Source organism: Suncus etruscus, chromosome 13 (genome assembly GCF_024139225.1).
Source record: "Suncus etruscus isolate mSunEtr1 chromosome 13, mSunEtr1.pri.cur, whole genome shotgun sequence".
Taxonomy (NCBI): Eukaryota; Metazoa; Chordata; class Mammalia; order Eulipotyphla; family Soricidae; genus Suncus; species Suncus etruscus.
The window spans coordinates 9,377,730-9,402,141 of record NC_064860.1 but is presented as its reverse complement, the minus strand read 5'-3'; the positions used below and the strand labels follow the sequence as shown (position 1 = coordinate 9,402,141).

The following is a 24,412-nucleotide window of genomic DNA, read 5'->3' as shown; positions in this document are numbered from 1 at the left end:
CTAAAGTTTTCTGACAATCTACATCAACTTTTTTTCATTTAAAACTTCTCCTATGGCCAGAGAGAATATAGGAATTGAGGCAGTTTCTTTGCATATAGCTTACTACTTGATTCAACCCGTAGCACTATATACAATAAGTACACTAAGCCAGGAGCTATCTCTGAGCACAGAGCGAAGAGAAGCCCTAAGCATCTCTACATGTGACCCCAAAACCAAAAACCCAAAACCCAAAATCCAAAAACAAACAAGCAAAACAAAACATTTTGAAGGGGAAAAGATTACTCTCCTGCCAAATAAAAGTCAAGCTTTTGTGAATTTTAAACTGGTCAGAAGCTTGCCACAAACTTCAGAGTTATATGATGAGGAAGGCAGATAGACATGCATTAAAAAATATACTGTCCTGGAATTGCAAGGGAATTCCCTTTCTAATTTCCCCCTTGCCATGCCAGCCCTTCTTCCTTTTTTCATTTCTTTTTTTTTTTCCTTTAGTTCTCATGGATATTGTTTGGTTGTTGTATTTGTTGCTGTGGTGCTTTTTATAGTTGCTGGTTTTGGACTTTTGTTTGATTTTTGTTTGTTTTGTTGTTGTTGTTTTTGCTGTTTTGTTTTGTTTTGTGGGGGGGTTGTTACATTTTTCTTCTTTTTTCCCTTCTTCTCTTTTTAATTTATAATGTTTTTCTATGAATTAGTTTTATTCCAAAAAGAACAAAATTATATGCATAAAAATTCAGGTATCAAAAGAGACTCAAAAGGCTGTTTTTCACTTTGTTCAAGTTTCCAGGCATTAAGTGTGTCGTATAATTGTTGCCATTGCTGTTTTCCAAATGTCCAACGTGTGCTATGACTCACAACTTTTTTCTGGGTCTGGTCAATTTTGCAGTACACCATTTTAGTTCTTGCTGCATCAACAACAAATGCTTCAACATCACCAGCTCCATTTTGAAATCCTTGCTGCATAGTGTCAAATGATATTTCTTTATATTCCACTGCTATTCCCATAAATTTAAGCAGTCTAATTTTTGCCATATTTTGATCATGTAATAGGCCACATGAATCCATGAAATCTTTATTATTTTGATAGAACTTGACATATGACACCAACTTAGCACTCACAAAAATAGTTAAGAGAACATAAATAAGCTAGCCCTCCAAAAACCTGTATAGTTTTAAAGTAAGAAGATGGTCAAAAAGAAATGCATTAGGATCTTTCAATGTTTGTATAATACCTCTGTAGGCATCAACTCTAGCCTGGGAAGCATTGTCCTCTGTGTAACTTCCCAGCAACTCTACCATGACTTTGGAAGCAGCATCACTTTTCTTACAATCCACAAGTGCCTCAGAAAGAGAGCACAAGGAAATGAAGCCTATTCTTTGCATGAAGGAAGTCTGAGTTCCTCCTTCATGCAAAGAAACATGTAACATGTGGTTCCGCAAGCTTTGCTGGTAGTATCTCGAAAGCACTAAGCCAGGTATAATCCCAGAGAGCTGAGGTGTGATCCCAAAACACAAAAGCAAAACAATAAAAAAAAAAACTACACTATCCTGGGGCCTGAGCAATAGCACAGTGGTAGTGCCTTGCAAGCGGCCTACCCAGATTCAATTTCTGGCATCCCATATAGTCCCTGGAGCCTCACAGGAAAAATTTCTGGAAACTCATTTCTTATTTTCTTCAGAAAAAAATGGCTATCATGAGTATTGTTTCTAAGCAACAGAAAATAAAATTGGCATTTCTATATGTGGAAGTATGATGAAGGTGCTAAGCTTAATGAAATAAGTCGTGGGGGAATAAAGTTTTCTATTATAAAAACAAATTAGTTGCTACTGTGAGAGAAGTGAGTGAGAAAGGAAAAATTGGTAATAATTATTAATAGTATTGAAACAATCGAGGCCAGAGAGATAGCACAGTGGTAGGGCATTTGCCTTGCATGCAGCAGACCCAAGATGGTCCTGGTTTGATTCCCAGCAACCCATATGGTCCCCCAGCCTGCCAGGAATTATTTCTGAGTGCAGATCCAGGAGTTATTCCTGAGCACCACCAGGAGTGGCACAAAAGCCAATCAATCAATCAATCAAAGTTTTAAAAAAGGAGTATGAGAAAAATCATAGAATTGAAGAATAAATCTAGAACACTATTGAATGTGGCCAAAAAGAATAGAGTTAAACTTTTAGTGGCAGAGCTAATGTAGTACATATCTATGCTAATTTATATTTAATACTTATATAATGTCATAACACAGTGGGGAGATGTCTAGAAAGTGGGTAGCAGATACAGAGACCATGATGTAGAGAAGTGTACATTCTGCTAGAAGGTGTGGATTTAAATTTAGGTATACATGAAACCCAGTATTAACAGTATTTTAAGTCATGTTGACTAATGGAAAATAACAATAATGTTATAATGCAATGCTTTCTCTTAAAAAAAAAGTTTTTCAGATAAAGGTACCCTCCTGAGAGAGATAGAAACAGAATAGTCTCACTCATCTATGGGTTTTAAGAAAAATAAAAGACATTATTTTAATCATGCCCACAGGCAATAGAGATGAGGGCCAGAAGGACCAGCTCATAGTATGAAGCTCACTGCAAAAAGTGGTGAGTGCTGTTAGAGAAATAACTACACTGACAACTACCATAACAATGTCAATGAGTGAGAGAAGTGAAAAGCCTATCTCAAATACATGCTGGGGGGTGGAGATGAAAGATGGGGGCATTGGTGGTAGGAATGTTGCACTGGTGAAGGGGATGTTCTTTATATAACTGATGCCCAACTACAATTATGTTTGTAATTAATAAAAATATTATTTAAAATAAATAAATAAAGGTACCCTCCTTCCAACTTGGCTGCTTGAGAGTTATTCAGGCACTTTCACACCCAGTTTTGGAAACTGTAAAATTATAGACAAAAGTTCTGAGCATAACAGTGGTTCTGTTAGTGCAAAACATTTATAAATGCTCTTAATCTTTCTGCCCACCATTCTTTTGTGTAGGTATCACAGTGACAGTTGAGGAAACCAATCCTTAGGTAAATTGTCTGTAAGCTCAAGATGCTCTATGGTTCTGATTTCAAAGGTCATTTCTTGAGCCTGTCTTACTGGAAACTTTGTTTTCCTTGGGAAAGTAATAAACTGGCATTCTGGTTTTACATATTAGGCTTTCATGAGATAATCATTCCCCCCTTTGGAGAAAATTTTTCTACATATGAGTCAGTGCCATCAAGCGCTGTTCCAAGAACAATGTCAGATTTCTGACACTTCAAAGCAGAGATTTGGATCACAAACAAGGGTAACAGTGAGCTTTTGTGTAACTGGTAAAGGAGCCAGCCATTGGGAGGCATCTTTGCAGTGATTTCCAGTAGAAATTTCTGCAACACTCATCAGACTGCCATGACCTCTTAAATTCTGGAAGGATCTAATGAAAAGCAGTAGAATTCAAGCTGAGCTCATACGCCCAGGCTGGGAGTGTCAGAATTCACTTCTTTCAAACATTAACTGCCAGACTGATGAAAGCCAGTACCTTGACCTTATACTTTAAATATCTTCCAGACCTCAGAAGATATAGTAGGGTGGAGAGAAATGAAGAGACCTATTTATCAGCACAGAATTGATTCACCTTTGGGATGGACTCATACAACCACTCTATAATCTTGAGAAGTGTCATAAAATAGTGTTGTAGACAAAGGAAGAGATGTGTTGAGGATGCTACAAATAGTGAATAGAGTTGCTCAGAAGACAAGGTGAAAAGTTGATGTTAGAATAAGGCATGCTTTAATATTGACAGACTAAGAAAGGATGCAGCTCTTGTTTGCCTGCAAGATACAGAGATAAGAAATCTCTAAATCATTCCTCCTGTAAGAAAAGAAAGGAAAGTCCTACAAGTGGTGGTTTCAAGGTATCAGAACAAAGAGTGGAGAGAACGCATGGCATCAGCCCAAAAGGAAAGGATTTATTTATATGTGTGTGTTAAAATAGAAATAAAAATATAAAAGTGTTTATGTTAGGCCAGAAATTCCCATTGTCCTGGGGAATGAAAGATGATACATGAGCAAAATTGAAAATCGGACTTTCATTGGAGAAATACTTTGAACCTAGTTATTTCAAGCAAAACACATTTCCTGCTTACTCCCTAGGCAAATATTTAAAACAAACAGGCAAGAAAAAGAGATGTTTGTAATCTCCACTGTACAGAGCACATACTACTTCAGTTCCCTAAGACAAATTAACTCTAGATGAAGTCTATCCAGTCAAATACATATGGACCACATTGGCATTGGTATCATGTGACACCATTTCTTCACTTCAAGGAACATGGGGACAAGGTAATTCATGTGAGCAAGTCATTCTCAGCTTAAACTTTCCTTCTTGTGACTGCAAAATTTCTTGGCGATCTGTGAAAAACGGGTCTCCTATTTATGTGCTGATCTAAAGCAAAGAGTTGTTCCTCTTGCATAACTATTTGTTAAATATTAATGAGTCCACAAGTTATAAAGGTTGTCGGGTGTGGTCTAAAAGCTCTTTAGAACTGCTTGGTTCCTGTGAATAACAACACCATTCATTAATTTTATCAAGCAACACTTACTCTGTGTTCAACCTTTTGTGGCTCATTTCCAAACTTGAATATTAAGGCAATAAAAATGTTAGTTGCCAACCATAACCTGGCAAGTAGAACACTAGAAAGAAACACCAGAAATTTTGAACTATATTCCACTTAATGATTTGAAGAATAAAACCTCATCCTATGTGTTATAGTTTTGTTTTTTTTTTTTGATAAACTAACTTCTCCAAAGATATCTTGCTACCATCCCCAATTCTTGGGTATTACTTGACATGGCAATGGGAATGTTGGAGGTAAGACAAAGTCAAGCATCTGAAAATAAGGTATCTACCTTAGATTATAACATTGGAGCCTATGATAAATAATGGGAAATTATGGTAAATAATGAAAAATAATTATGGAGCCACTGGTTAATAATGATGGGAGACCAGACTGGAATAAGACCAGAAGAATAACGAATAGAACAACTTCTGGAAGCAGAAAGAGTTAAAGCAGGTTCCTCACAAGAGTTTTCTGAAGGAACCCATTCCCTTTATTTTTTATGATATCTTTAAGCATCATAATTATAAACATATTAGTAGTTGGTTTCAGTTATAAAAAGAACACCCCCTTCACCAGTGCAACCTTTCCACCACCAATATCCCCATTTCTCTCCTCTCCCACACTCTGCCTGTCTTCCAGATAGGCATTCTATTTCTCTCATTCACTACCATTCTCCTGAAATTTGTTAGTGTAGTTATTTCTCTAACTGAACTCCTCACTCTTTGTTGTAAGCTTCATATCATGGGCCAGTCCTTATAGCCCTCATCTTTATGATCTATGAGTATTATTATAATAATATCTTGGGTTTTTTTTCTTAATTCTCACAGATGAGTGAGACTATTCTGTGTTTATCTCTCTCCTTCTGACTTATTTTACTCAGCATAATAGTTTCCATGTCCATCCACGTGTAGGAAAATTTCATGACTTCATATTTCCTGACGACAGCATAGTATTTCTTTGTGTATATGTAACACAGTTTCTTTAGCCACTCATCTGTTGTCTGTCATCTGGGTGGTTTCCAGATTCTTACTATTGTAAATACTGCTGCAATAAATATAGATATGCAGAAAGCATATTTGTATTGTGTTTTTGTGTTCTTAGGGTATATCCCCAGGAGTGGTATGTATGTATATATATATATATATATATATATATATATATATATATATATATATATATATATACATGATATATATATATATCATATGGAAGCTCAATTTCTAATTTTTTGAGAAAGTTCCATATTGTTTCCCATAAAGACTGGACTAGATGGCAATTCCACCAGCAGTGAATGAGAGTTCCTTTCTCTTCACATCTCTACCAGCAGTGATTGTTCTTGTTCTTTGTGATGTGTGCCAGTCTCTGTTGCATGAGATGGTACCTCATCTCCTGATTGTTGTTTTGATTTGCATCTCCCTGATGATTAGTGACGTGAAGCATTTTCTCGAGTGCCTTTTTTTTTTTTTTTTTAGTTTTACGGGCCACACCCATTTGATGCTCGGGGGTTACTCCTGGCTAAGCGCTCAGTAATTACCCCTGGCTTTGGGGGACCATAAGGGATGCAGGAGATCGAACCGTGGTCCTTCCTTAGCTAGTGCTTGCAAGGCAGACATCTTACCTCTAGTGCCACCTCGCCAGCCCCTCTCAAGTGCCTTTTTGCCATATGTATTTCTTCTTAGAGGAAGTGTCTATTCTTTTCTTTTCCTCATTTTTTGATGAGGTTAGGTATTTTTTTTCTTGTTGAGTTCTGTCAGTACCTTGTATATTATAGATATTAGCTCCTTATCTTATGGGTATTGGGTGAATAGTATCTCCCATTTTGTGGATGGCCTTTGTAGCCTAGTCATTATTTCCTTTGAGGTGAATAAGCTTCTCAGCTTAATATACTCTCATTTGTTTATTTCTGCTTCCACTTGTTTGAACAGTGATGTTTCCTCTTTAGTCGCAATGTCATGGAGTGTTTTATTTACATGTTCTTCTATATACCTTAGTCTGGATCAGATATCAAGGTCTTTAATCCATTTTGATTTGACTTTTGTTTATGGTGTTAGATGGAGGTTCAAATTTCACTTATTTTGCATGTGGCTGACCAGTTGTCCAAATACCACTTGTTGAAGAGCTTTTCTTGCTACAATTTTCAATTCTTGCCCCTTTATCAAAGATTATATTGATTGTAAGCCTGGAAAACATTATCTAATACTCAAGTTATTCCATTGATCTGAGGATCTGGGTCTTTATTACAATACCATGTTGTTTTAATGACTATTGCTTTGTAGTATAATTTAAAGTTGCTAAAGTGATGCCTCCCATCTTCTTTTTCCAAAGGGTTGCTTTAGATATTCATAGGTTCAAATGAATTTCAGGAGTGTTTGATCCACTTCTTTGAAAAATGTCATGGATATTCATAAAAGAATTGCATTATAACTGTACAATGCTTTGGGAAGTGTTGCCATTTTAATTATGCTAATCCTCTCAATCCATGAACAGGGTATGTGCCTCCATTTCCTTGAGTCCTATTTTATTTCATGAAACTGGGTTTGGTTGTTTTCCTTGTATAGATCCTTCACCTCTTTAGTTAAGTTGACTCCAAGTATTTGAATTTGTGTGGTGCATTGATGTGACTGGGATTGTTTTTTATTATTTATAATTTTGGTCTTTTTAAATTTTTATTAATATCTTTATTTAAACACTTTGATTATAAATATGATTGTAGTTTGGTTTCAATCATGTAAAGAACACGCCGCTTCACTGGTGCAACATTCTCACCCCAATGTCCCAAATCTCCCTCCTCCCCACCCCACCCCCGCCTGTACTCTAGAGAGGCTTTCCACTTCCCTCATTCATTCACATTGTTATGATAGTTCTCAGTGTAGTTATTTCTCTAACTACACTCACCACCCTTTGTAGTGAGCTTCATGTCATGAGCTGGATTTTCCAGCCCTCCTCTCTTTGTTTCTGAGGATTATTGCAAAAATGTTTTTTATTTTTCTAAAAACCCATAGATGAGTGAGACTAGTCTGCATCTATCTCTCTCCCTCTGACTTATTTCACTCAGCATAATAGATTCTGTGTACATCCATGTATAGGAAAATTTCATGACTTCATCTCTCCTGATGACTGTATAATATTCTATTGTGTATATATACCACAGTTTCTTTAGCCATTCATCTGTTGAAGGGCATCTTGGTTGTTTCCAGAGTCTGGCTATTGTAAATAGTGCAGCAATGAATATAGGTGTGAGGAAGGGAGTTTTGTATTGTATTTTTGTGTTCCTAGGTTATATCTTTAGGATAAGTATAGCTGTATGATATGAGAGCTCTATTTCCAGGTTTTGGAGAAATTTCCATATTGCTTTTTATAAAGGTTGGGCTAGACAACATTCCCACCAGCAGTGAATAAGAGTTCCATTCTCTCCACATCCCTGCCAGCACTGCTTGTTCAAATTCTTTGTGATGTGTGCCAATATCTATGGCATGAGATGGTACCTCATATTTGTTTTGATTTGCATCTCCCTGATGATTAGTGATGTGGAGCATTTTTTCATGTGCCTTTTGGCCTTTTGTATTTCTTCTTTAACAAAGTGTATGTTCATTTCTTCTCCCCATTTTCTTTTTTGATGGGATTAGATGCTTTTTTCTTGTAAAGTTCTGTCAGTACCTTGAATATTTTGGATATTATCCCCTATCTGATGGGTATTGGGTGAATAGTTTCTCCCACTCGTGGGTGGCTCTTGTATTCTGGGCACTGTTTCTTTTGAGGTGCAGAAGGTTCTCAGCTTAATATATTCCCATCTGTTTATCTCTGCTTCCAGTTGTTTGGAGAGTGCAGTTTCCTCTTGAAGATGACTTTAGTCTCAATGTCATGGAGTTTTTTACCTACATGTTGTTCTATATACCTTATGTTATCAGGTCTGATATGAAGGTCTTTAATCCATTTGGATTTTACCTTCATACATGATGTTAGCTGGGGGATTGTTTTTTAATGTCCATTTCTTCTAACATTATTTGTGCATAAGAAGGCCATTGATTTTTGCTTGTTCATTTTGTAACTTGCCACTTTGCTATATGCATTTTTTGTATCTAGAATCATTGTGGCAGAGTCTTTAGGGCTTTCTAAATATAGCATCATGTCCTATTCAAATAGTGAGAACTTGATGTCTTCCTTTCCTATCTAGATGCCATTGATATCTTTTTCTTGCCTAATCACTATGACAAGAACTTCCAGTACTATGTTGAATAGAAGTGCTGAGAAGGGGAAGCCTTGCCTTGTTCCAGATTATAGAGAAAAGGCTTTTAGTTTACCTCTATTGAAAATGTTATTTGCCTTTGGCTTATGGTAGATGGCCTTGACTATTTTAAAAAAAGTTCCTTCCATTTCCATCTTGTTGGGAGTTTTTATCATGAGTTTTTATCATGAATATTATTGAATGCTTTCTCTGTATCTATTGGCATGATCATATTCTTATTGGATTCCATTGCCAGCATCCCATATGGTCCCCCAAACCAGGAGCGATTTCTGAGAGCATAGCCAGGAGTATCCCCTGAGCATCACTGGGTGTGGCCCAAAACAAAAAAAAACTAAAAAAGAAAAGAAAGAAAGAAAGAAAGAAAGAAAGAAAGAAAGAAAGAAAGAAAGAAAGAAAGAAAGAAAGAAAGAAAGAAAGAAAGAAGGAAGGAAGGAAGGAAGGAAGGAAGGAAGGAAGGAAGGAAGGAAGGAAGGAAGGAAGGAAGGAAGGAAGGAAGGAAGGAAGGAAGGAAGGAAGGAAGGAAGGAAGGAAGGAAGGAAGGAAGGAAGGAAGGAAGGAAGGAAGGAAGGAAGGAAGGAAGGAAGGAAGGAAGGAAGGAAGGAAGGAAGGAAGGAAGGAAGGAAGGAAGGAAGGAAGGAAGGAAGGAAGGAAGGAAGGAAGGAGGGAGGGAGGGAGGGAGGGAGGAAAGAAGGAAGGGAAGGAGGGAAGAATAGGAAGAAAGGAAGGTAGAAGGGAAGGAGGGAAGGAATGGAAGGAAGGAAGGGGGAAGGAGGGAAGGAAGGAGGGAAGGAGGGAAGGAAGGAAGGAGGAAAGGATGGAAGGAAGGAAGGAGGGAAGGAGGGAAGGAAGAAGAAAAGAACCTAGAAATAAAAAGGCCACACATTATATGATAGCTTTTGTAAGGAATAACCCATAAAAGATAACCCACTAAGATTGCAAGTAGATTCATGGGTAAGTAGGTAGAAGTTGATCAGTTAATTTGCATGGACATTTTGGAAATGTAAGTAAATCCTTATTGAGTAGAGACTTTTATTTTGGACTGAAAAAGACCTTTCTTCTAGAACTCAGCTGTGGTAAGAGTATGGTTGAACCATATTGTAAATGAAATAAATATTATGAAATTACACATTTTAAGTGGTTGAAATAATAAATGGTAAATACCCAATTACAGATGAATAGATCAAGAAATTTTAATATGTATATCAATGGACTACTGTGCAACTCTAAGAAAAAAACAAAATCATGCCAATAGCAGCAACCTAAATGGAACTAGAAGATACCATACTGAATTAAATCAGACAGAGGAAAAGGATAAATTTAGGATGAGACTTAAATATAAATGACTCAAGGTAGCAACTAAGGTCCAAAAGACACTTGGATGTTTTTTGAAATGTCTAATGGAAGAACTGATCTACACAGTTGAGTTGTGGGGCAGCTCTTGGGATAAAAGATCTTGAGGTTCTTTGCAGGAGAGAGAGAGAGAGTACCCTGGTGATGGGTATAGCTTAGAATTATATGCATGATAAACCATTATTATTAGCACTGTAATTATAGAATATCAATAATAAAAATGTAAAAATTGAATATTGTGTTATATAAATTTTAACACAATTGAAATGATTGAACGTATATTTTCATATGGTAAGTTCAAGTATGTCCTGTATTTTAGAAATAATGATTTCAAGTTACTATCTTGTAAACCAGGGGTCTTCAAACTACGGCCCGCGGGCCACATGCGCCCGCAGAGGAGTCTGATCCGGCCCGCCAGCAGTGAGCGCTGTTTGGTTTCCAAGGTACCTGCCAGCATATACACTCAGTGTATATCCAAATATCAGGAACCAGGCACTCAAAATGGTAACCATCTTTGGTAGCACTTATGCCTGTGAACAGACTTTTTCAAGAATGAAACATCTGCAATCTCCAACCAGATCAAGATTAACTGATGTCTACTTGCATCACTTGTTACGGCTGGCAGTGACAAATATGGAACCGGCCATTGACCATCTCATTAGCCAAAAGCAGGCACACAGATCCCATTGAAATATTGGTGTGTGACCTGTTTATTTATAAATGGTTTTCATTTTACTTATATAAGATATATGCAGTGTGAGTAGGAATTAGTAGCTCATATAGTCCGGGCCTCCAGCTCTCTAAGGGACCGTAATCCGGCCCCCACTTTAAAAAGTTTGAAGACCCCTGTTGTAAACAATCCTAAATCTTGCCCTAGTTCCCTCCCAGTGGCTATGAGACTCATTACTCCTGTGCTCTGCAAGTCCAGTGTAGCATGTGGGACACAGACATCCTTCATAGTTCCTCAGAGATAGAGTTTCTCAGGGCATATTGCCGGCCTATACTCTGATATTCACACAGAACTCAATTTGTAAGGAGTAAAATGCTTCTAAGTGATAGCTAAACTGATTAAATCTGACCATGGGCTAGCCTTAAAGAGAGCTAGAAAATTAACATAAATCTTGGACCCATACAACATCTTCCTTCCACAATTTAGAAATATGAAGCAAAATATGTTCAAAATATGAACAAAAGACAATTCTTCAAAATAGGTGAGTCAGTTATTAAATATATTTAAAAGTTTTTTGACAGGGATAAATATAGGAACTCTCAAGTGTCAAATAACTTCAATAATTTTACAAAATATGATGCCTAATGTTTAAGAAGTGACTATAAAAATTAAAGACAAGGAAAGCAAGTATAGAGATGAAAATCTAAAGCTGAGATATTATTCCAGCCACACGCCCCATACATTCTGCTTTCATGTATTAGCCTGGCATTTCCCACACCAACAAATCAGGCAGGATGTCTGTAACCTGAAGCAATCCAAACAATTACTCCAGGTTGAAGAGACAGCACAGTAGGTAATGTGCTTGCCCTATTTGTAGCAAACCCGGATTCCATCCACAGCACCACACATGGTCCTGAACATGTCATGAGGAATATTTGAGGTTAAGTCAGGAGTAAACCCTGAAGCACAGCCAGGTGTGGCCCCCAAAACAGAAAAAATAAAAGAGGTTATTTTAGAAGTAACCTGTCATTATTTTTATTATATTTATATATTATATATATATTATTAGAAAATGCCAAACAATAAAAAATGAATCACAAAATATTTAACACAAAAAAATAAAGAAAAGAACTATAAACTTGTATTTGATTAAAACTATGCAAGATGATAGGATCTTTAGCAATAAAAAAATTTAAAAAAAAAGACTAGTCTGAAACTCTTTAAATAATTAAATACACTGAGGGGGGTAATATATATATATATTATATATATATTATATATATATATATACTGAGGTGTAGGGAATCAATGAAGGGATGATATATCAACACAATATTTTAAGTGCATAACTCCCAACTTCTGCAGTAAAATTAAGTTCTCCACGTGACAAAAATTGACAGTGGCCCACCCTTGCGAAAAAGATACAAAAGATTCCCCCCCACCCCCCTTTTCTTAGTCCGGAAGTGTTTTTCATTCCAATCAGCAGATGGCGCTGCCAATTTATCACTGAATTTTTTTTAAATCTGGCAAATGCCACTTCTGGGATTAATAAATGTTCTGCATCATCTTCATGTTTCAAATAAAATTCATTCCTCTGGCATTAATTAGTCACCTCCTAAGGTCTGAATACCTAAGTACTTTGATTTAATCAACAAAGGAAAGGGCCTTTTTAAGTTACATTATTAACAACAGGTTAATTTGTGATACCTGGCATTTTCTCTGATGTACTTTATTGGATCCTCCCATATAACTTGATTATTTCTAACTAGTAAACTGGTCCTTTTTCCAATTTATAAAATAAAAAACCAAATATTAGATGTTTAATATTAAATTAACTCTGTAAAAGAAAGAAACAGGATTGAAAATAAAATCTGGTTCTCTCCAAAGTCCATGGACTTATTGATATTACCCCTCACCATACATAATGCCAGCATATTCTCAGAATTTTCAAAACTAAACTTTCAAGGCAGGTTTTTAGACAAATATTTAAGATAGGTCATTTTAAGCCGCTGTAAAAGCTTTAAAAAGTTAAAAGTTTTAACTTCCGAATACTATTTGCATCCAGAATCCATTTACTGCTTAGTTCAAGTTTGGTTTCATCTTTGCTAAGATAATGAAGAGGAATGAATGGTGATATCCCTCTGAGTCAAATAGTCTAGGATAAAGGCCAGAAATCATATTGAAAATAAAGCAATGTAAACACATGATACAATTCAGATGTATTTATCAGAGTTATTAGGGGAAAGACCAGTTGTTTGTCTCTGATAATACAGTTCTTTTTATTTTTTATGAAATTTAATTTTTTTTATTTAAAGCATTCTAATTTACAAAGTTATTCATAGTTGGGTTTTAGACATACAATGTTCCATCACCAATCCCACGACCAATGTCACTCTTCTTCCACCAATATTCCCAGAGTCCATCTTATTGCCACCAAGACCCCGCCCCAGTCTGCTAGCATAATAGGCCAATTTTGGTTGTTAAATTATGGTTGTTAAAGTTTGGCTCTCATGATTTCATTGTTGTTGACTTTGTGGCTTGGATATTTAGTTCTGTTCTTTCTTACCTCCACCCACGTTCCAGAGACTCCTTGGCCCCAGTCCCCATTACTTCATATCTGTCTTTCTTCTCCTCCACTCATTTTCTTTCTTCTCCTCACTATAATCTGGGGCCAAGAGTGTTCTTGACAACCCTCATTTATAACTTTGCATTTCTTCATGCAGTTATCCTAAATACCACATAAAACTGATATTGTTCTTTTATTGAGCTTTCGATCAAGTTAGCTCTGAGTTGCTCAGTTCTGCATTCACTCTTGATTTGACTGCCCATTCCCTTCATGAGATTGTGATTGCAATAACTAGGGGTGCTCACACCTGGTCAGGGCACATGGTGGCAGCCAAGACTGCACATTGGTTGTACCATTAGGCATCCAGGCAGCATAGGGGTGAGGTCTAACTCAGAGCTTACTGCTCACCAGGCAGATTCACTACTGAACCATCCCCATAACCCTCATGATCTTAGTGTGAATTGGATCCATTGAACAGTGCTTAAAAGTGAAGGCATTCTGTGTCTGCCTTGAGAACTTTCCCAGTCCAGAAGTCAAATCGCTTTTACTTTTCATACTTTTATTTTTCATACTTTTGCTTTTTCTTCTCATACTTTTTGTGGTCAATGCTAAGAATGCCAGAAATTTTTCTGTGTGATGATACAGTTCTTGAAAAAGAAAGTTATATAGCTAATATAAAAGTTGATGCTCAAGAGTGAGCATTCTGAAATTTTCTGATAAAAAAATTTCTTACATGTGGATACTAAAGCATGTCACATAAAAAGAAATTTATCTGGGTTCCATTCCCAGCATTCCATATGGTCTCCCAAGCCTATCAGGAGTAATCTCTGAGTGCAAAGCCAGGAATAACCTCTGAGTCCTTCCAGGTGTGGCCCAAAAACAAACAACAAAAGGGAAGTAAGAAATTCAACATGGGAAATTTTTCCTTCAACCAATGTAAAAGGACATTGTAATTTATCTCTAAAGCAATGATAAATCAGGGACTTGTGCTAACCAAGCACCTAATTTTTTTTCCCAATCAGTCACAAAATATCTTGTGGGGGAAGGGTGGAGAAATATTGAGCACAAATATGCTATTTTATAAATAAATTTTTCTTTCCAGGCACCAAGAAGGGACCCTAGTGAGTAAACTGCACCATTTGTTTCTCTTGTTTTCCTGACAAAATCCAATGACTCCCTTTAATACCAGAAGCTATTCCTGACATTTCCTTTTTCAGTAGCATATCAAGACAAACCCAAGATTTCAAAAACCTCCCTCAGGTTTTCCCAAATATGGAGGCATTGGTGCTGGACAGATCATACAAAGCACCTGGGAAAACATGAGGTCAAAAGCAACTTCCAGGGGCCCCAAAAGAGCACACGAAAACTTGTTTCTCCTTCATTCAAGCCTCTCTCCACCCTCCCAATGCCTGCCACCCACTATGCACCAGTCCATTCTTTTGATGCTACTTTTGGTAAGATTATCATTTCTGGTTGGACAATGCTCAACATATTTATGTCCCATTCGAATGTACGCTTGATTGTTTCTGTTCTGTTAGACTGTATTCAGTAACAATCCTTTCTCTTTTTTATGGTTTTTGGGTCTACCCGGCAGTGCTAAGAGGATATTCCTGACTCTGTGCTCAGAAATCGCTCCTGGCAGGTTCAAGGGACCATATGGGGTGCCAGGATTCAAACCATCGATCTTGCATGCAAGGTAAACGCTTTACCTTCATGTTATCTCTCCAGTCCCAAACAATCCTTTCTTGTTCCTGGATCAACAACATGCTTCAGAACTTTGGTAATTGCTTAGACAATGCAGAGTTGAATATTTTGGAAATTGCTAACACATCTTAATATCATCAGTCCAATGAGTATAGCATATAGAAGTGATGATATTCATCCAGTGTAGGATTGAACCAAATACTGAATCAATACTATGTAATATCAGAATCTATTAGAGATTTTGGGGGACAAAATGAAGCTTTTTACAGGTTATCAAGAAATCTTTGTTTCCTAGTCTCCCAACCTTAAACTGGATCCTAGAGCTCATCTCTCACTAAAAGTAAATGGTACCAACCTAGAAGAAGGACTCTGGCACCTTGGGGGAGCGTGTGACGTTGGTATAGGGTTATAATTGTGTATATAGATTCCATAAACTTAGTACTGTGACTTTCTAAAATCTAATAAATTAAAAAAAATCATTACATTATTTTTTAGAAAGAGTAAATGTTTCCATTGTGTCCATCTTAACTGAGAAACCATTTTATTACTCATCATGAATTTTACATAAACTATGCCCATTTATTTTGGAGATATTTTATTTGTGATATTTACATATCACAGTATTCAGAAGCCACTCAAGATCTATGACTGGAGATGGGGTGTGGAATCATTTCTGGTCGCACTCAGGGAACCATGCACTGCCAGCTATGTGGCTGAACCTCCTACATGCAATGTATGAACACTAGTTCACTGTGCTACACCTCCCAGCCCTAGATTTCTTTTAACTTCAGAAATTGTTGTGATGACTCTTATAATCTACCTGTACTGATTTTTTCTCTCTGTATTCAATAGCCATTCCATACATTTTAAAAGAGTCTCTGGCCACTATGACCACTATGAGACCACTATGACCACTATGAGAGTAGGGAATGATCACTCTGGACAAGAACTGGACACTGAAAGAAGATAAAGTGATATGTGTGGTACTTCTTCAGTAACTATATCACAAACCAGTGTCTAAAAGGGAAAAGAGAAAGAGAGAAAAGGAAATGTCATAGAGATAAGGAGCGGAGTGTGCACAGGGGAAAGGGGGAAGAAACCTGTAGACAATGGCGGTGGGGAATATGCACTGGTGAAGAGATGGATGTTGGACATTGTATGAATGAAACTCAATCATGAATAACTTTTAAATATTTTTCACAGTAATTCAGTTAACATATTTATTAGATTTTAAAAATCCTTCTAAAATTATTGAACATTACAATTACCTTAATATTCCTTTGACTATGTATCCTATTTAGGGAAGTGGTGCTAATTATTTCTAAGTAGATCAGTTCTATTTTTAATACTAACTATCCCAAGAAATACATATGGGCTAAGTGAGTCATACTCCCCAACTCAGAACTCTTGTCATGTCACATGAAAAATCAAATTGCTCTTTATTAAATCTGTGCACTCTCCAATATGTTTTTACATATCTGTAATTTTTACTGTACTTGCTACTAGTTATGGACAAATATATCTAATTTATTAAACCTATGTTCAGCAACAAGGTTGAGATTACCTAAGATAATGTATTGCTTCCTAATCTTTTTAGGTTTTTCAAAAATATTAACTTGCTTCTTGTATGATATACCACTCTGAGCATTCTCCTCCTCTTTTCCTAATTGTTTACCCCTTGCCCTGGGAGTAACAATTAAGTTATTTTCACAAAGTGGTAGTCAACTGAATTAAACATCACTATGAGGCAAATTCAAATTATAAAAAAATGTTTTTTAAGAAGGGTAGCCAGACCCACCACTGATTTTAATAATCCCACATTAGAAATTCATCCTCGGCAAAAAGAGGCTCCAGAAACCTCGCTCGCCCAGATGCCATTTTCAGGGAGGGACTACAGAGCATGAAAACCGGCTAAGCTTTGCAAAAGCCGGCTCCCTGTGTATGACACCAGGCGGGGAAAATCCGCGAAAGTACACCGGCCCAGTGGGGCCCAACAGTGAAAAACTGTGAGTGTGACCTGTCTATGTCTGTCTACTGTCCTCTTGCGTGAAACTCTTGCGAGTGGGGCAAAAAGAGGCTCCAGAAACCTCGCTCGCCCAGACGCCATTTTCAGGGAGGGAATACAGAGCATGAAAACCGGCTAAGCTTTGCAAAAGCCTGCTCCCTGTGTGTGACACCAGGTGGGGAAAATCCGCGAAAGTACACCGGCCCAGTGGGGCCCAATGTGAAAAACTGTGAGTGTGACCTGTCTATGTCTGTCTACTGTCCTCTTGCATGAAACTCTTGCGAGTGGGGCAAAAAGAGGCTCCAGCGGAGCACGGTCGCTCCGCTTCGCTACGTGGCTGTGCATTCTTTCTAAGGAAAGAACTCCATTGCAACAAGAAGGAAAAATCACACTAAGAACGGTGCTATATCACAGAAGCAAACATTTCTCTCCGGACTGTCTTCTCTGTTGCATGCTCGGGCCTAAGATTTGACCCAGTGTGAGGCTTCATCCACGGAAAACTCCCCTCCCTTAGAGGGAAGTCAGCCCATCCAGAAAGGGAGGAGCCAGAGGAGTGTGCTGCCTGCATCATATAGACAATGAATACCACCATAACATGTAGAAAAACCCACAATACAAATGTGACAATGGGGAAACAACGCAGGCCAGCATCAGACATAGAGAATGAAGATGACAATTCTGAGGACCAGATAATGACCAACCAACTAAACAACCTCTCAGATAAGGACTTTAGACTAGCAATATGGAAGATGCTCAACGGACTCCAAGAAACCATGGATCGAGTCGAACAGAACACTAATAAGAACCAAGAAAATATGAAGACAGAAATCACAAAACTCCAAACTGAAATTACATGTCAACTAACAGGACTGAAAAAGTCAGTAAACGAAGTGAATGACAAAATGGATAAGCTCTGGGACAGGGTATCAGAAGCTGAGAATAGACTTGGTGCTGTGGAAGATGAGATACATAACAATTCCATACAGCAGGAGAGATTGGACAAAAAACTTAAAGCAAATGAGCAGACAATGGAAAAATTAGTCAAAGAATGGGAACAGATGAAAATAGAAGTCTATGATAAGATCAACAGAAACAACTTAAGAATCATTGGAGTCCCAGAGACCCAGGAAGAAAATTTCCAGGAAGAATCAACGGTCAAGAACATCATTAAAGAGAAACTTCCAGAGCTAAAGAATATATGTGATCAAATCCTGCATGCCCGAAGAGTACCAACCAAAAGAGACCCCAGAAAAACCACCCCAAGACACATCCTAGTCACAATGACAAATCCCACAGATAGAGACAGAATTCTGAAAACAGCAAGATCAAAAGGGGAAATCACGTTCAAGAAAGCTTCCCTGAGATTTACAGCAGACCTGTCACCAGAAACACTCAATGCCAGAAAGCAGTGGTGGGATATTGTGACAAGACTGAATGAAATGAATGCTTCACCCAGAATACTATACCCAGCAAAACTCACTTTCCGGTTTGACGGAAGAATACATGGCTTCACAGACAAAAAACAGCTCAGAAATTTCACAGACACAAAACCAGTCTTAAGAGAAAAACTGAAAGACCTAATCTAAGACAAGACTACCCAAAAGACACACCAAATTTTGAAATAAAGATGGCGTTAAATCCCAGGACAATTCTTTCTCTCAACGTCAATGGAATAAATGCACCAGTTAAGAGACACAGAGTGGCTAAATGGATCAAAAAACTCAATCCAACCTTCTCCTGCCTACAAGAAACGCACCTGAATAGTCAGAACAAACATAGACTCAAAATAAAAGGCTGGAGAAAAATTATCCAAGCAAACAACACCCATAAAAAAGCTGGAGTGGCCATACTAATATCAGGTAATGCAAACTTTATACTCAGGAAGGTTGTAAGGGACAAAGATGGACATTTTATATTAATCAAGGGGTACGTAGAGCAGGAAGAATTCACTCTCCTAAACATATATGCACCGAATGAGGGGCCAGAAAAATATATAATACAACTGTTGACAAATCTGAAAAATAATATCAACAACAACACAATAATTGTGGGGGACCTTAACACGGCTTTGTCAACACTGGATAGGTCAACCAGACTGAAACCCAACAAGAATATACTAGACCTGAGGAGAGAAATGGAAGAAAGAGGCCTAGTGGATATATATAGGACACTCCATCCCCAGAAACCTGGATACACATTCTTCTCCAATGTACATGGGACATTCTCCAGGATAGACTACATGCTGGCACATAAAACATACCTCCATAAGATCAAGAGGATAGAAATTTTGCAGACTACCTTCGCTGACCACAGGCTCTGAAATTATTTGTGAACTCCAAAGGGACTCAGAAGAAACACTTTAATACCTGGAAGTTAAACAGCCTCATGCTCAATAACCAGTGGGTCCGAGATGAAATCAAGGAGGAAATCAAAAGGTTCCTGGAAACAAATGACAATAAAGACACAAACTATCAGAACTTATGGGACACAGCAAAAGCAGTACTGAGAGGAAAATTTATAGCTTTGCAAGCACACATCAGGAAGGAAGAAGGAGCTTACCTGAGTAGCTTAATGACACAGCTAATAGAACTAGAAAATGCTCAACAAAAGGACCCAAGAATAGGAAGACAGAAGGAAATAACAAAGCTGAGAGCAGAAATCAACGAAGTGGAAACTCAAAAAACAATCCGAAAGATCAACGAAAGCAGAAGTTGGTTCTTCGAAAAAATAAACAAGATTGATAGACCACTGGCAAACCTAACAAAGAAAGAGAGAGAAACTTGATAACTCGTATCAGGAATGAAAAAGGAGAGATCACTACTGATATGACAGAGATTCAAAGGGTAATCAGAAACTACTTTGAAAAACTCTACGCCACTAAAAATGAGAACCTGCAAGAAATGGATAAATTCTTGGACTCTTATAATCTTCCACGGTTGAAGGAAGAGGATGTAGCATATCTAAACACCCCCATCACCATTGATGAAATTAAAACAGTAATCAAATGTCTGCTGAAAAACAAAAGCCCAGGTCCAGATGGATTCACTAATGAATACTATCAAACTTTCCAAGAGGAACTACTGCCAATCTTGGCAAGACTTTTTCATGAAATTGAACAAACAGAAACACTTCCAAATAGCTTTTATGAAGCCAACATCACCTTGATACCTAAACCAGACAGAGACGCTACCAAAAAAGAAAATTGCAGACCAATATCACTGATGAATGCAGATGCAAAGATCCTCAACAAAATCCTGGCAAATAGGATTCAATGCCTCGTTAAAAAGATCATCCACTACGATCAAGTATGTTTTATCCCAGGAATGCAAGGCTGGTTTAACATCCGTAAATCTATCAACATAATACACAACATCAACAGCAAGAAAAATAAAAATCACATGATCATATCAATCGACGCAGAGAAAGCATTTGACAAGGTCCAACACCCATTCTTGATCAAAACTCTCAGCAAGATGGGAATGGAGGGAACCTTTCTCAATATAGTGAAGGCCATCTACCACAAGCCAGTGGCAAATATTATCCTCAATGGAGAAAAACTGAAAGCCTTCCCTCTAAATTCTGGCACAAGACAAGGCTGTCCTCTCTCACCACTCCTATTCAACATAGCACTGGAAGTACTTGCTATAGCGATTAGGCAAGAAAAGGATATCAAGGGAATCCAGATAGGAAAGGAAGAAGTCAAACTCTCACTGTTTGCAGATGACATGATACTCTACTTAGAAAACCCTAAAGACTCTATCAAAAAGCTTCTAGAAACAATAGACTCATATAGCAAGGTGGCAGGCTACAAAATTAACACACAAAAATCAATGGCCTTTCTATACACCAATAGTAATAAGGATGAAATGGACATTAAGAAAACAACCCCATTCACAATAGTGCCACACAAACAAATATCTTGGAATCAACTTGACTAAATATGTGAAGGACCTATACAAAGAAAACTATAAAACTCTGCTCCAAGAAATAAGAGAGGACACACGGAAATGGAAACGCATACCCTGCTCATGGATTGGCAGGATTAACATCATCAAAATGGCAATACTCCCCAAGGCATTATACAGATTTAATGCCATCCCTCTAAATATACCCATGACATTCTTCAAAGAAGTGGATCAGACACTTTTGAAATTCATTTGGAACAATAAACACCCTCGAATAGCTAAAGCAATCATTGGGAAAAAGAATATGGGAGGAATTACTTTCCCCAACTTTAAACTGTACAACAAAGCAACAGTTATCAAAACAGCATGGTATTGGAATAAGGATAGGTCCTCAGATCAGTGGAATAGGCTTGAATACTCAGAAAATGTTCCCCAGACATACAACCACCTAATTTTTGATAAAGGAGCAGGAAATCCTAAATGGAGCAGGGAAAGCCTCTTCAACAAGTGGTGTTGGCACAATTGGATAGCCATTTGCAAAAAATTGAACTTAGACCCCAGCTAACATCATGTACGAAGGTAAAATCCAAATGGATTAAAGACCTCGATATCAGCCCCAAAACCATAAGATATATAGAACAGCACATAGGCAAAACACTCCAGGACATTACAGGCATCTTCAAGGAGGAAACTGCACTCTCCAAGCAAGTGAAAGCAGAGATTAACAGATGGGAATATATTAAGCTGAGAAGCTTCTGCACCTCAAAGGAAATAGTGCCCAGGATACAAGAGCCACCCACTGAGTGGGAGAAACTATTCACCCAATACCTATCAGATAAGGGGCTAATCTCCAAAATATATAAGGCACTGACAGAACTTTACAAGAAAAAAAACATCTAACCCCATCAAAAAATGGGGAGAAGAAATGAACAGACACTTTGACAAAGAAGAAATACACATGGCCAAAAGACACATGAAGAAATGTTCCACATCACTAATCGTCAGGGAGATGCAAATCAAAACTACCATGAGATACCATCTCACACCCCAGAGAATGGCACACATCACAAAGAATGAGAATAAACAGTGTTGGCGGGGATGTGGAGAGAAAGGAACTCTTATCCACTGCTGGTGGGAATGCCGTCTAGTTCAACCTTTATGGAAAGCGATATGGAGATTCCTCCAAAAACTGGAAATTGAGCTCCCATACGATCCAGCTATATTACTCCTAGGAATATACCATAGGAACACAAAAATACAATACAAAACCCCCTTCCTTACACCTATATTCATTGCAGCACTATTTACCATAGCAAGACTCTGGAAACAACCAAGATGCCCTTCAACAGACGAATGGCTAAAGAAACTGTGGTACATATACACAGTGGAATATTATGCAGCTGTCAGGAGACATGAAGTCATGAAATTTTCCTATACATGGATGTACACGGAATCTATTATGCTGAGTGAAATAAGTCAGAGAGAGAGAGAGAAAAACGCAGAATGGTCTCACTCATCTATGGGTTTTAAGAAAAATGAAAGACACCCTTGTATTAAAAATTTTCAGACACAAAAGAGAAAAGAGCTGGAAGTTCCAGCTCACCTCAGGAAGCTCACCACAAAGAGTGATGAGTTTAGTTAAGGAAATAACTACATTTTGAACTGTCCTAATAATGAGAATGTATGAGGAAAATGGAGAGCCTGTCTAGAGTACAGGCGGGGGTCGGGTGGGGCGAAGGGAGACTTGGGACATTGGTGATGGGAATGTTGCACTGGTGATGGGTGGTGTTCTTTACATGACTGAAACCCAAACACAATCATGTATGTAATTAAGGTGTTTAAATAAATTTAAAAAAATAAAAATTAATAATAAAATAAAAAAATAAAAAAAAGAAATTCATCCTCAGTTTATATAAGGTACATGCACACAAATACTCTATAATTGTTCTGAAACAAAGAAAAGGTATTTAATTTATTTTTGGCATGTTTAGATAATTAAGGGAAGTTGGTTACTAGCACAAGATGAATATGTAATTGTTCTTACTCAAAGGAAAATTATCCCCTTCATGTTTAGGGAAGTTGGTTTCTAATATTAATCATTAATATACAGAAGTGCTATTCATGACTGAAAGCTGATCCCATGATCTCACAGAGCCAACTAAATGAGCTGTGTATATTAAGATTTAACGTCCAAGGGTTGCTTAAACTTTAATCTTTCAGAATCCCACACTGGTGTAAGGGTGCAGTCAGATTGGTAGCTCAAGCTGCTGTCTCCAGCAGCAAATACATATGACATGGGAAGCCTTGGAATCTGAAATTGTGGGTACCATGTTTTCCGGCGTATAAGATGACTGAGCGTATAAGACGACCCCCTAATTTTGCAGTTAAAACATAGGTTTAGGCCTATATTCGCTGTATCAGACAGAACTTCCTGTGCTGCAATTGTATGTACCACAGTGAGCCAATCACAACAAGCAAAGGTCCAAAGGTTATACTGTAATAGACTTCCTCTCTGACTCTGGCCAGTCTGAGCAGGCTTTTGACAGTGTAGATTCGGGTCCAGAACATTGTCTAATTTGCATGAATAAAAGCCTGCTTGGATTGGCTGAGTTAGAGAGGTGGTCCGAGCAGCCTGGCAGTGATTGGTCGCTTATCATAGGCACCTTTTTTGGCAATTCCCTGGTGACGTCAGTTAATTTCCCCCACTACATGTACCAAACAACACCCATCCTCGGACCTTAGCACTGAACCACCAAGACAGTTATCTGGGTTTTGCCAGAAGTGGCCCCCAGATCTTCTGAGTACTTTTTGGGAGCCCCCAAGAAAGAGATTTGTTTTGTTTAGCAGCATATTGAAACATTTTTTGGGATATACTCAGCATATAAGACGACCCCCCGATTTTCAGTTAACTTTTTTTTTTGTTGTTTCAAAAGTCGTCTTATACGCCAGAAAATATGGTACTTCATTTTATCCCCCTTATAGGACTTCTTTAGAGAAAAACAGAAGTCATTGTTTTTGCAGAACACAAACCTACAAGCAATGCTGATGTGCACTCAGAATGGAGGAGACATTTACAACAAATTTTAGAATTCTCCATCACTATAAATGCTGCCAGGTGGGGCCCAAAACCAAACAAACAACAACAAAAAAGATTTAAACTGAGGTTTTTGTGGGGCTAATCAAGCTTAAGAGCTACTCTGAGTTAATGATGCCTTTTGATTTCTTTGATTTTTTTGTTTTGTTTTGTTTTGTTTTCTCTTGATAACTTTTATCTCTCCCCTTCTGAAAAATTGCCTTAACAAATACCGAGACAAAATTCTCTTGCTTCTTCTGGTAGCATGTTTTGCTCAATATCTGTATTTGGATGTCAGAAGAG

At 37.7% G+C, this 24,412-nt stretch overlaps 1 pseudogene; it reads right to left on the bottom strand.

The window, feature by feature from the left end:
• Positions 1-734: 734 nt before the first annotated feature.
• On the bottom strand, positions 735-1,422 carry LOC126026299 (eukaryotic translation initiation factor 3 subunit M-like; annotated as a pseudogene).
• Positions 1,423-24,412: the final 22,990 nt, after the last annotated feature.